Consider the following 13180-nt stretch of genomic DNA (forward strand, 5'->3'; position numbering starts at 1 on the left):
ATAAATGGCAGAATGGCACAGTCGAGAAAGAGAAGAGAAGGAACATCTGAACACTGAGAAGAGTTTGGCTGTGGCTAGTCAGAGAGGATTTCGGCCACTGGATGGCCAAACTCCAGGGGAAGAGCATCTTCCCACTCTATCACCCTTCCAGCTCCTTATCCATCTAGCTGAGAATCACCTCCGCCACTCAATAAAACCCCACATTCATCCTTCAAGCCCATGTGTGACCCAATTCTTCCAGGACTCTGGACAAGAGCTCAGGATACAGAAAGTTATCACGCTGGCCTTCTGTCCTTGCAAAAAGGCAGAGGATTCACTGAGCTGGTTAACACTTAGGCTGTCTGTGGACAGCAAAGTTGAAACATCGTAACACCAGGGCTGCAGGCACTCACCCCTAGATACTACCATGGGGTCAGAGCCCAAAGCACTTGCCCCGCCTCTTGCACCTTCCCACCTGCATGGTCTCTCCCCTGTCATGGGTTTGAGTATGAGTGGCAACCAACAGGCAAACCACACCTCTGTTGCACGTCCTTTGAGTGGGATCAGGGAACTCTCCTATTTCAATAACACTTTGTTTTCCTTCCTAATATTTAATTTCACTAACACACTGATTTTTCCTATCAATAAATGAACAAAGCCCCTTACCATCTTCCAGTATGATCTATATCCTAAGTTTCTATATTTAATATTTGTTTAAAGCTGTTCTTTAGCATATCAGTTGATGCCTGGGGCTATGAACATGATGAGCTGTGTTCCTAGATGAGTTCTAATGTAAATTTTACTACAACTAGAATTTCCTTGTCAAATTAAGCAAAGTAGAAACTAGAATAAAATTACTATGTAAATTAGTATAATGAGAATTAAATTAAAGTTTTGGAATATTGACAGTGAAAATACTCTCGTTCATTGAAAACAGAGACCCTTAATAATAAAGATTTCAAGGGACAAGACTAATACATTCTTTCTCACAGGCTAATTATATTTAAATATGTTTATATAATATTATAGGAGTCTATATTTCTAGAGACCTAATTCAATCCAAGTATGCTTGCTCTCATAGAATGGAAATGAGACAAATTCATACAGATTTGAGTCCTGATTCGGTTACTCATTGTCTTTGTGACTATGGTCAAGTTACTTAATTTCTAAAATTTTACAATTTAATATTCTTTAAGCGAATAAGAAAATGGCTGCTTCCCAGAGCTATTAAAAGGATCAGATTAAAATGCATGTATAAATATTTTGGACATAATAAATATGCAAAATAGGAATTCTGTATATGAGACTTAGTTTTTTATGAGGTAATAAGAGTATCACTTTGGGGGAGGCTTCTCTAAGGAAAAGTATGTCTACTAGTCCATAGGCTAAAATTTTGGAAACATTTCTTATTCAGAAATTCCAATTCCTGGATCACTTTTCAAGATAATAGAAATTCTTCTTTTGAGAAACCTTAATTTGCCTGTTTTGTGATCAAGAATTATAATTATTGTTCTTTAAAATGAATTTCTTAATCTCTGAAGATGTCAGTGTTTGGCCACGTTCCAACTATATTTGGGAAGTAAATTATGAGACACACAAAAATTTAAAAAGAGTGCTGAAGACCTCATGAAGGTATTTCTCTGGCAGGTTGGAGAATCTCAATAACTTCTGTGTTCAAAGAACCTTTAAAACATACACTTTGTAGATTGTACTTTGAGGCTGAATATTTTTCAAATTTCATCCATAAACAAAATTTTAAATGGTTTCCTTTGCTAAGATACCATGGAGAAAAAGACTTGAAAAAAAATTAATACATATTCATGAGAAATGTTTTGATTCTCCTACTAGAGGTTTATGACGGTTTGTTCTCTCTTTTTCCTAATAATCTCATAAAAAAACACAATCTTGCCATTTTCAGAGTCACTCTGGAGTTCTCCTTTCACATTCAGGCTTCCAAGCTTTCTTGAGTGGAAATTCGATCCCTTGGAAATCCATGGTAAGCATATCCTTCGTTAACACCAATTAAAATATGAGAAAGAACAGACTGAGAAAAAGAAGTTTAAATTGAAGCTCAAGGGAATTAGATGAGACCAAAAACGTATCTTTAATGGTAAGTTTTCTTAGCCTTTAAAATAGATTTTAAGGAATCTGTCACTTTTTTTTTTAAAGAAACATTTCAGCAAATCTTAGAAAAATGGCCTAGATGTTTCTCATTTTTATCAGGGAATAATAAATGTTAATGAATGGATTCTCCAATTTTTTAATTTATTTATTCAAAGCCCAGTTTCATTTGCTGCTGGTTAACTTGAATGTTATTACAAATTGTTATTGCATCCCTCCTGGGAGCAATGACGTGTCTTGAGCTGTAACAATATGATCTATATAAACTCTTTTCATTTTATCTTCAAAAGTTAAAATTGATCTTGTGTTACCAGTTCTACCCTCTCATAGGAATTCTTTGGTGGCAGCTGTTATTTGAGGGCCATTATATATCTACCATTCAATGTATGATGTGATCTCATTTTGTATACTTCAAAGTTCTAAATAGCTAAATAATACGGTCTACTAGATATTTATAAGTAAAGACACTTTCAGATTTAAAATAAAAGCAGCGAATTTCAGATTCAGTGGGTGAGAAGGCAAATCAATTATTTGTGATCAATCATGAGGGCAGAGAGAAAATAAAATTAAAAAAAATCTTTTTCTGTATAGGGTTGGTGAAGGCAAAAGTGACTCAGAAATAAGTCTGTTGTACGTAACAATGCAGAGTTATAGATGCATTTCTGTGATGCTGGACAGGCCACATACTGGGAAAAAAAACTATATAATGAAATAACAGGAGATTTTTGCATTTCCAACATGCCTTTATTTAAGAACTACAGTGGTATGATTTAAAGTTTGCTTATTTCTTTCTCTCCAAATTGCAAAACTTCCTTTGCATATAATAAGCCATAAAAATTGCCAGTATACAGCTCCGTGCATACATAAATCTTAGGAAATTGCCATTACTTGACCATTTTTTTAATTTTTTTTTTTTTTTTTTTTTTTTTTTTTTGAGACGCAGTTTCGCTCTTGTTACCCAGGCTGGAGTGCAATGGCACGATCTCGGCTCGCCGCAACCTCCGCCTCCTGGGTTCAGGCAATTCTCCTGCCTCAGCCTCCTGAGTAGCTGGGATTACAGGCACGCGCCACCATGCCCAGCTAATTTTTTGTATTTTTAGTAGAGATGGGGTTTCACCATGTTGATCAGGATGGTCTGGATCTTTTGACCTCGTGATCCACTCGCCTCGGCCTCCCAAAGTGCTGGGATTACAGGCTTGAGCCACCGCGCCTGGCCTTAATTTTTAAAAATGACAATTTAATATGGTTGCATGTAATCAAGCCTTGACAGGGTCATTGTATTAGTTTCCCAGGGATGCTGGAACAAAGCACCACAAGCTAGGTAGCTTGAACAACAGAAATTCATTGTCTCATGGTTCTGAATAACAGACGTTCAATATTAAGGTATTGGCAGGGTTTGTTCTTTCTGAGGGAGAATCTATTTCATGCCTCCTTCTTAGCTTCTTGTGGTTTGCTGGCCATCTTTGGCATTCTGTGACTTACAGGCATCATCCTGATATCTGCATTCATGTTCATATGACGTCCCCCTTGTGTGTGTGTACAAATTTTCCCTTCAATAAGGATATTTGTCAGATTTTTACATTTTCCTTTTGTTTTTAATTCACAAATAATAATCGCATGCTTTTATGGAGTACAAACATGATGTCATATTAGATTAAGAGTTCACCCTATTTGGTATGAGCCCATGTGAATTCAATTTATTCCTTCATCAGCAGCCCTATTCCTAATAAGATTGAATTATGAGATAACGGGAGTTTGGATTCAATATTTGGAGAGGACACAATTTAGCCCATGTAACAATTGTATTCCACATTTTCTCATTTTCTTGCTATTTCTTTCTTTCATTTTTTAAATGGAGTTTTGCTCTTGTTGTCCAGGCTGGAGTGCAATGGTGAGGCCTCTGCCCACTGCAACTTCTGTCTCCCAGTTTCAAGTGTTTCTCCTGCCTCAGCCTGCCAAGTAGCTGGGATTACAGGCATTCACCACCATGCTGGGCTAATTTTTGTATTTTTTGTAATCATGAGGTTTCACCATATTGGCCAGGCTGGTCTCAAGCTCCTGACCTCAGGTGATTCACCTGCCTTGGCTCCCAAAGTGCTGGGATTACAGACCTGAGCCACCGCATCCGGCCTTTCTTGCTATTTCTTTATGTCATACTTTTAAATGACATTTCATAATTTAAAATACTTAAATTTAACAGAAAAGAGAAATCAATGGATGCACATTTTCTCTACATACTTTTCTTTAATATGAGATTATGACATATTTATTTTAGATATTCTGAAAATAAACATTACAGATACAGTATAAGCACATGTTTACCCCTTCTCGATACTAACCCCCCACCTCTCTATATACAGGCAAAGACAATCATTAATTTTGTGTCTATCATTTCTAAGATTATTTGTATTCATATCATATGTGCAAAATGTAGATTATATTTCAATTCTTTTGTGGTTATCCTTCAGATTAATTCTGTCTAATAAATTGCACTGTACTTAATGTTTCAATCCTCTTTATAACAATAAAATATTTAACCCATTGAATATTAAATTATCTTGCTTACAATGTTGGTTTTACTCTGTTTAAACACACAATGTGAAAAAAAATTATTTACTTAATAATTGAATCTACCAAAATATTTTTAATAAATTCTATATTCCCCGTTGTTTCTTATATCTTACATCTTACTTCTGAATTTATTATCTCTCATTCAGAAGTTTATCTTTAATTAGTTATTTTGTAGGATTTATGCAGTTTGTTAGTTTTGTGTGTGTGTGTGTACTTGTGTGTGTGTGTGTGTGTGTGTGTGTGTGTCTAAATATGCCTTGGTTGAGAACTCGGCCTCTGAACCTTAGTTTTAAGTGGATAATTATTTTCTTCTGAAGAAGAAATTTTGAAGAAATTAATTCATTGCCTTTTGACATCTATTTGCCAATGTGACTGCTGGCACAATAGTGATCAATTCTTTGTAGGCTTCTTATTCGTAGCATCTTCACTATTTGCTGTTTCTAAAGTTTGATCAATGTATTTCATTTTTGTCATTTACTATATTTTTCATTTTCATAAAAAAAGAAACACTGAAGGTTCTCAGGCTATCCTCCATGACTCTTAATTGTTCTTTCATAGTTTTATTCCTTTGTCTCTGCACTGGATTCTAAGTGAGTACCTGTGACTACGTTTCAATTAACCAGTTAACTATTTGAGTCCAATATGAATTTTCCTGAATATTCTAATTACAGTATTTTTAAAAATGTTCAAGAGTTCTAATTTGGCATAGCCACATGTTCTTGTTTCATTTCTGCTAGATTGAATTTCATTATGTTTTTATTAATTTGTTTGTATATACCAATAATTTTTATTTTAAACTTTATGATGTTTAATTTTCTCTAAACTCCTGTTTCTATTGTTAATTTTGTGGATGCATTTATTTAGTATGGTGTGTTTCATGTGTAACAGAAAATCTAAGTAACCTGTTTATTGTATTAAAGATAATATAACTGAGATTTTTGTACCCACCATGTAGGTTAACAATGTTGCTGTAGCTTCCTGTGTGGCCCGCCACCAATTCATCACTCTTACCTCTCAGTGGTAACCTCTATTGTGAATTAAGCATGTATTATTCTCTTCTCATTAGACTTTTACTAATGAGGTAAAACTTAAAAGGTTTTTTTTTCAGTTTTGTAATTTTATAGTTTAAGTAAATACTGTTTTCAGTATTTATGTGAATTGCTCTTATGTTCAAGAATAGTCTGTGAGATTTCCTGTGCCTAGCTCATTTAGTCATTTTCAATTCACCACAGCCCACTGGTGTATAATATTGTCCTGTATTTTCCATCTTATCTTCCAGTATTTTATTGGGGTATCTTCCAGCTTTACTAATTTTCTGTTCAGCTGTGATTGAACTACCAATAGACTCATCCACCAAGTACTTAATTTTGTAATTTCCCTTGATTCATCTTGATAGTTTCCAATTCTCCACCAGAATTATCCATTTTGTCATTTAATTCTTTTGGTAAATAAATTATGGTTATTTAAGGATCTGGATTCGATATGCCAATATCTGAATATCTTTTTTGTATTGCTTTATTTTCTTTTAGTTTTTGCTGGAGACTAGCTTTTTATTTGTCTAACCATTTTTTATAAAGTACAAGACATTATAATAAAAAATATGAAATATTATAAAGGCCCAGGATGTTATCTTTATTCAGAGTAAAAAATTTTTTTGATGAAAATTTCTTCATAATGGATTGAAAGGGCATGCCATTGGGCTTTGAGATTTTGGGGGAGGACTGGTCTTCTTCCAGTTAACCCTTATCTTAAGGTGTAGCTTTTAAGATTTTCCAGCTGAGAGACTCTATACCTGCAGATCTCTGAATGGCAGTTTTTGCCTCTCCAGGTCCATGTGTCAACTAGCATCTCTGCAAAGCTTCCCAGCCTCTCAGCCATAGCTTTTGTAATCTGCAATAAATTGAAATGGAAACAGCTTCATAATTAGCTGTCTTGATAGGCATGGATAGATAGAACTATGTGTCTACATCTGTATCTGTCCATTAGTTCTTTTCCAAATATGTGTGATTATTTTTTATTGATTATTACTCCTTACCTATGCTTTTAATTTCTTGTTTTATTTAATCATATTAAGGATATTATCTCTCTGATAATTTCAATGTATGAAGTCTTTGCAGGCCTCATTCTTAAGCTATTTTTCTGCTTACTCTCCCTCATTGTATTTTTGGGGGGCATATTTTGTAATTTTTAAAAATTGTGATGTCATACATATTAAAACTTTCTTTCTGGGCCTTCTTTAAGACCTGTATTCAAAATGCATTATTCAGAAAGGTTTTTGTTTATTGTTTTTCTGTCCCTTTTCGAAGAACAGGGGGTAAAGGGCACTACCAACCTAGCAGCAGCAACCGAAATCCAATTCTCTACTTGAGATTTTTGATAATCTTTAAATAGTGTGAATTCATAATACAAAAAAAAAAAAGTATTACAGTTGGCTTCAGAACACTTGGTATTTCTCCTCCACCAGGAGCTAAAGTCCAGATAGAACAATTTTCTCCCGAATCCTTTTTGTGGGAATTTTGTTGTTGTTTTTTTTAATGAGTCACAATTTATACAAGGGCAGTGTCTTTCGACAGTACTCATTTTATGTGGGAGTCTCTTTCTGACTTTCCCACCATGAACAGACTCAAGACTTTTCTTCCTTGTATTGTATGACCATTTAACATGACACTCAGTTAGGATCAGCAGGTGCTGGTCACATATCTCTGGATATGTGCTCCCAGTTCTAACCCCTGAGGAGGGTTAGCTTACTTTACTGCAATCTTCATCATGCATTTAAAAATTTTTTAAATGATAATTTTGTGAAACATTTTCAGATATTTTGTAAACAAAGACAGGATATGAAGATCAAAATGCTCAAAGCTCCACTCAGGACTTTAGCCTTTACTTCCTTGAGTTTTCATAATATTCTAAGTCAGAGGTTGGGAAACTATGGCCTGTGAGACAAATCCAACCCACATGTGTTTTTATAAATGGAGTTTCATTGAAAGTTTTATTGAAAGCTTTGAAAATATGTTTCTGCCTTCAGTTTAACAGACTCATTTACAGTGTGTAGAGGGTGGTGTGTTTTTGTTTTATTTTTATCTTCTTTTTTTCCTTTCTCTTTGCTCTTCTACCCTCATCCATCCTTCTATAGCAAGGGCTTCTTTTCAGGAGCTCAATTAGAAGCCATTCTTCTAATTGTGATATTTTATCCTGAAGGCATAAGGAAAACCCAAATGAAGCCACCCAGAGAGGGTTTGGGTTGGTTCAGCTCAAAGCTGCCTTTGTCCTCTTGCCCCATAGGCCTCCCTTTCACTATGTGCCCCTGTAGATCTGGATCCCACTATGTGCCACAGCCCCTGCAAAGGAAGAGTCTTTCTCAGGCTCTTTTTATTAAGCGAGGACTCTGGCTTCATTGAGAAAGGCAGGCGTCAGCTCCCAAATACCACAAAGAGTACTTTTAATTTTCTTATTCTGACAGGGGCCAAACTCTTCTTGGCTTCCACTGTCTGCTACTGGATATGAACTTTGACCATTCCACAGTACCATTGTTTCACATTGTTTCATTTCTTGTCACAAAGCAGTTTATCTTGTCTTTGAGGCAAGACATATCTTTTTTTATATTTTACCAGTCATTGCTATTTGTTTAGAGCCAAAGGGACGATCGAAAGATTGTCGCTATATCATCTTTCTGGAATTTGAGTTCATGTGATACTCTTAAAGAAGCAAATTTTATCCTCACTTAAGTAGCAGATCTTTATTGATTTCTCTAAAGGGATCGTGTTTCTTCAGAAAAAAAAGTGGAATGAGAATAGAAGAGATGACAAGAATGTACATGAGAATGTTCATATTAAATACCTTAAAATACAAGATATGGAAAGGAAAATGTTCTTATGAAAAATGTCATTATTTTCAGAATCATTTTCTAATTACTTGGAATATTCTGAAATAAGCTGCGAATATTAAATTGCTATGATTCTTGATTTTTGAAGTGTTTTGATTGTATGCATTCAGCATGCATTCTGGATGGAAAGAAAGACTAATGACAAAAGAATTCAGCTAGGTAAGTGGCTTCTTCACTGTGGTAGACGTGAAAGTGATGATACGTAGATCCCCTCTCCATGCTTTTCTGTGCAGAGAAATGTCATAGCACCAGAAGGAGACTTCAGGATGCACAGACATGCATTGATTACTATGTTGTTCATTGGAGACGTTACCCTTATGCCTTAAATTGAAGGAACGGTCTGATACATTCTTAATATATTTTATACATTTTCTCTCATGGTAAAGTATTTTGGAAAACTATTCTACCTCCAAATGATTTATGCAGGTCCATGTAGTGTGTTAAGGAGAGCACCAGACTGTGTCAGGAGACAGACATTTCATTTCTGACTCTGCCCCTAATTAGCTGTGTGATCCTGGCTAAATTAGTACAATTCCCTGGGCCTATTTTATCATTCATAAAATTGATGGACATTGGACTTTATGATTATCAAGATTTTTTCCAGCTTTAAAATGCTTTTTTCATGCCCTTATGTGTGTGCTTAGTATTATGTGCCAACTTAAGTAACAGAGAAAAATCACCTTTCCACAGTTTTTGTCTGAAATGTTATCTGGGCCAGTGGTTCATAGGCTCATAGAGGACTCTGAGGTCTTTCATCAGACTTCAGGGGTTAGAGAAGTTGGTAAAAGGGATAGTCAGAGAAGAGAGCTTTTCCAGCTTTCTTCTCTTGCTTCTCACAGACAGGTTGTGTCTCTTTTCATTTAATATATTGATCTCTTTGTAAAATATTATTTAAAGAGACTATTTTTTAGTTAAAAAATACAAACACTGCTGATCAAAGCTGTTTGGCAGAGATCAATCTTAATAATGGAATAATTCTATACTCAATGCCTCTATTTAGTATCTTTTTAAATAACTGAATTTAAAACTTTTAATTTTATGATAAAATCACAGATAGATACATTTGGTATGTTTTAAGAGATTTTATAATGTTCGCTTTTCCTTTTTTATGGATCACACCAGTATCCTTAAATATTTAATATAAAAATAAACTAACTTGGGTGTGATAAAATTAGATAGGTTTATGTGAAAAAAAAAAAGAATCCCTAAAATCTTGAAATTCTCTATGAAACTGTTGTTAAATTGACTTGCATATATATTCTTGAAAGGTTAATCTGTATCTCAATCTTCTTTTGAGGTTCTGCCATTTTTTATTGTACTTTGATGATGTCAGGTTTCTCATCAAACAGGGACCTCCTTTTGACCTTTCTATTTTCCTCACAGAAAATGAGGAGAAAGCATGCAATTCAAATGATTGTTGAGTTGTTTATATCATGTTTATAACTATGTTATGAGGTTTAAAGCATTTAGTATAGCTTTTGGCACATAGAAAATCATGCACAGAGCCATTATTTTAATGTATAGAAAGGTTTTATCTGAGAATCTAATCTAGACCTATCCATTTCTTCAAAGAGCTAAGTTTCCCATATGTTTTGGAAAATATCAGTTCTTAAAGGTAAAAGGTATGAAGTTAAATGAATTTAGGAAAGTGTTGAACAGAATTTTCCCTTTCTGGAAATTTACCTTAGCCCATTAGAGGCTCTGCAAAGCCCTGAGGTTAGGGGTTAACTGTTTAACTTACAATTTTTTAAACATATTTGAAAACAAACCCCCTTATAAAAATAATTTCCATTGCTTTTCTTACACAACTTGTGTTCTGTAAAACACATTTTGGAAGACACTGACTATAATAAGAAGAGTTTACCATATGAAATCAAACAAAATATGGTAATCATATTCTTGCCACACTGTCTCATTCACTTAGACTTTACTACACTCCGGAAAGTGTCTAGAAAGACACTGTTATGGCTGTTTCACAATGAGGAAGCAGGCTGATGTTTTGTGACAATGGAAAACATTACACAGCCCGTAGGTGGTGAAACTGGAATTTACAACCAGGTGTTCTAATAACCAGGCCAGGACTTTCCCTGCTAAACTGTTTTAAATTTAAAAATATTAGTCACGTGCCATGTGTGCTCTAAGATGTTCTCGGTAAAAACTTTGGGGTTCAGACTTTTAGAATAACATTTTACTTTCTCACAGTGGGAATTTAATATATAGTTCTCTCACTCTGTGTTACTGTCATGTGCATTGTCTCTGCTGGGATACACAGAGGGAATATGCAGGTGAGCTGGCATTGAGGAAAGGGCTTGTCCAAACCCTAAGCACTTTTAAATATGTTGAGCTTGGCCTCTCAAGATCCCAAGGTTGCACAATTCTTTTATGTAAAGTTTTTCTTAAAATTCAATTCTGCAACATATCTAACATGATGACATACATGTAGAAGGGCGACAATGACAGCTATCATAACATTCATGATTTACCTTATGTTTGGAGAAACTAAGTTTGGAATTGGTGATTACAAAATCACAAAGGAGCTCTGTCTGGTACTCACAATGGTGCATAAATTAAAGCTAACAATATTGTTGTCCAAGGTCAGAGACCACTGAGAACCATTTATTGGTCCAGAGTTGCTGGGATTTGATCCATAGCTTCAACAGCTGTGGCAACAACTGTGGGATCTCAGCTTTGATAGAGGATCCCTAAAGATACCATTCAATATCATGAACTCTGACAATTACTCCTATGAGACTTTGACCTCTGTGAGCCTCACTGTAAACTGGAAATGTTGATAACACTTTACAGAAAGTATAAATGAAAACAGGCAAATGTACCTAGGACTACTTAGGATTCAACAAGTGGAAGGTCCTATTTAGTACAGTTGGCCCTCAGTATCCAGTATCCAGATTCCACATCCCAGATTCAAACAATTGTGGATTGAAAAATTTAGGAAAAAAATCCGATAAAAAAAATAAAAATAATACAAATGAAAAATACAGTATAACAACTATTTGCATGACAATTACATTCTGTTATGTATTATAAGTAATCTAGAGATAATTTAAATTATACAGGAGCATGTGTGTAGTTTATATGCAAATCCTGTCCCATTTTGTGTCAGGGACTTGAGGATTCATGGATATTGTTATCAAAGGGAAGCTTTGGAATCAATCTGCCTGGGATACTGAGAGATGACTGCATTTTAAAAAGAAAAAATAGAACCCAGAGAGGTATTTTCTATACTCCCAGTTTAACACATGAAGGAAGTACAGCTCAAGAGGTTAAAAACGTACTTGAAGTCATGCAGTTATTAGAAAGTGAACATAGGGATTCAACTAGATCCTGTGATTCTAAGTACATTCTACTTCACTGTGCTGCCTTCCTACTTATTGTCAAACTGTAAGTGACTGGAGTCAGTTGAAATATTTCTCAGTTTTGCTTTATCTATGACATTTTCCAAAACTCCATTGTTTTAGAAAGACTTTCTCCCTTCGGAAATTTTAATGACTAATCACGTTTAAGCATGATACTGTTACTGTATCATTACTCTTTTCTCTGAAATCAATCATATACCAACAGGGCTGGTGGGATCTGAAAACGGGATCCCACTTATAAATAGGGCATCTTACTTTCCTCTGATCACAACGGCTCCACAGTGTAGTAAAATTCAGGAGCAGATATTGGGAAAGAAGCCAGGTATTGATTAGCTCTTATGTGCTGACGGCTCTGGGAATTTCTGAGTTTCACACAGATGGAAGTGCAAATTGCTGTGAGAAATCACTGTAAGGGTTTTACATAGGGGATTTATTTGTTTATTTATTATTTAATTTATGTATCACATGTCATACATGCAGACCATAAGCTGAAACAGTTACTTGAACAACTTTGTCCTCAGCTTATGTATAGGAATAGTCACTCACCACAGAGTAATGAAGATGGGAGTGAATATGAACAGAGAATGGAACAACCTGTCCTTATGTGCTCTAAAAATTGAGCTAAAATGTTCTCTAGAACATAAATCCTATCATTTCCCTTCTACTCTTGATTTTTGTATAACTAGTTCAACATGGCCAACAAAATAAATTTTACATAATGATATTTAGCATTTGGATTCTCTATTGGTAATACATAAACAAAATTACTTGTGAATTGAAGATTGTATGGAGGTCTTATTTAGAGGATAAATATTTAGTCTGTTGTTTAATAAATATGGATAGATTGCCTATTATGAGCAAGCACTTTCATAGATATTAGGGATACAATAAATGAGAAGGATATACATAGTCTCTACTCTCAAGGAATGTACTATTTTGTAGGAGAGATATATACTAATACCTATACAATGAATACCAGAAACAAATATATGGAATGCTATGAGAGGAGACACCAGCCAAGCTTAGAGAGTTAAAGATGGATTCAGTGAAGATACAATCTTGAGATAAGATGTGGAAGATTAAGTTGGAGTTAGTAAGGCAGCATATGGGAGAAGGAACATGGCAGAGTGTGCTGGAAGTCTCTGAAGAGCAGAAAGAACATAGTGCACACAGGGTATTAAGCAAAGGTAATTGTGGCTGGAATTAAGAAAGAAAAGGTGATATTGCTCTGTGTTGAGAATGAAACAGCATA

The sequence above is a fragment of the Callithrix jacchus genome, chromosome 9 (genome assembly GCF_049354715.1).
Source record: "Callithrix jacchus isolate 240 chromosome 9, calJac240_pri, whole genome shotgun sequence".
NCBI lineage: Eukaryota > Metazoa > Chordata > Mammalia > Primates > Cebidae > Callithrix > Callithrix jacchus.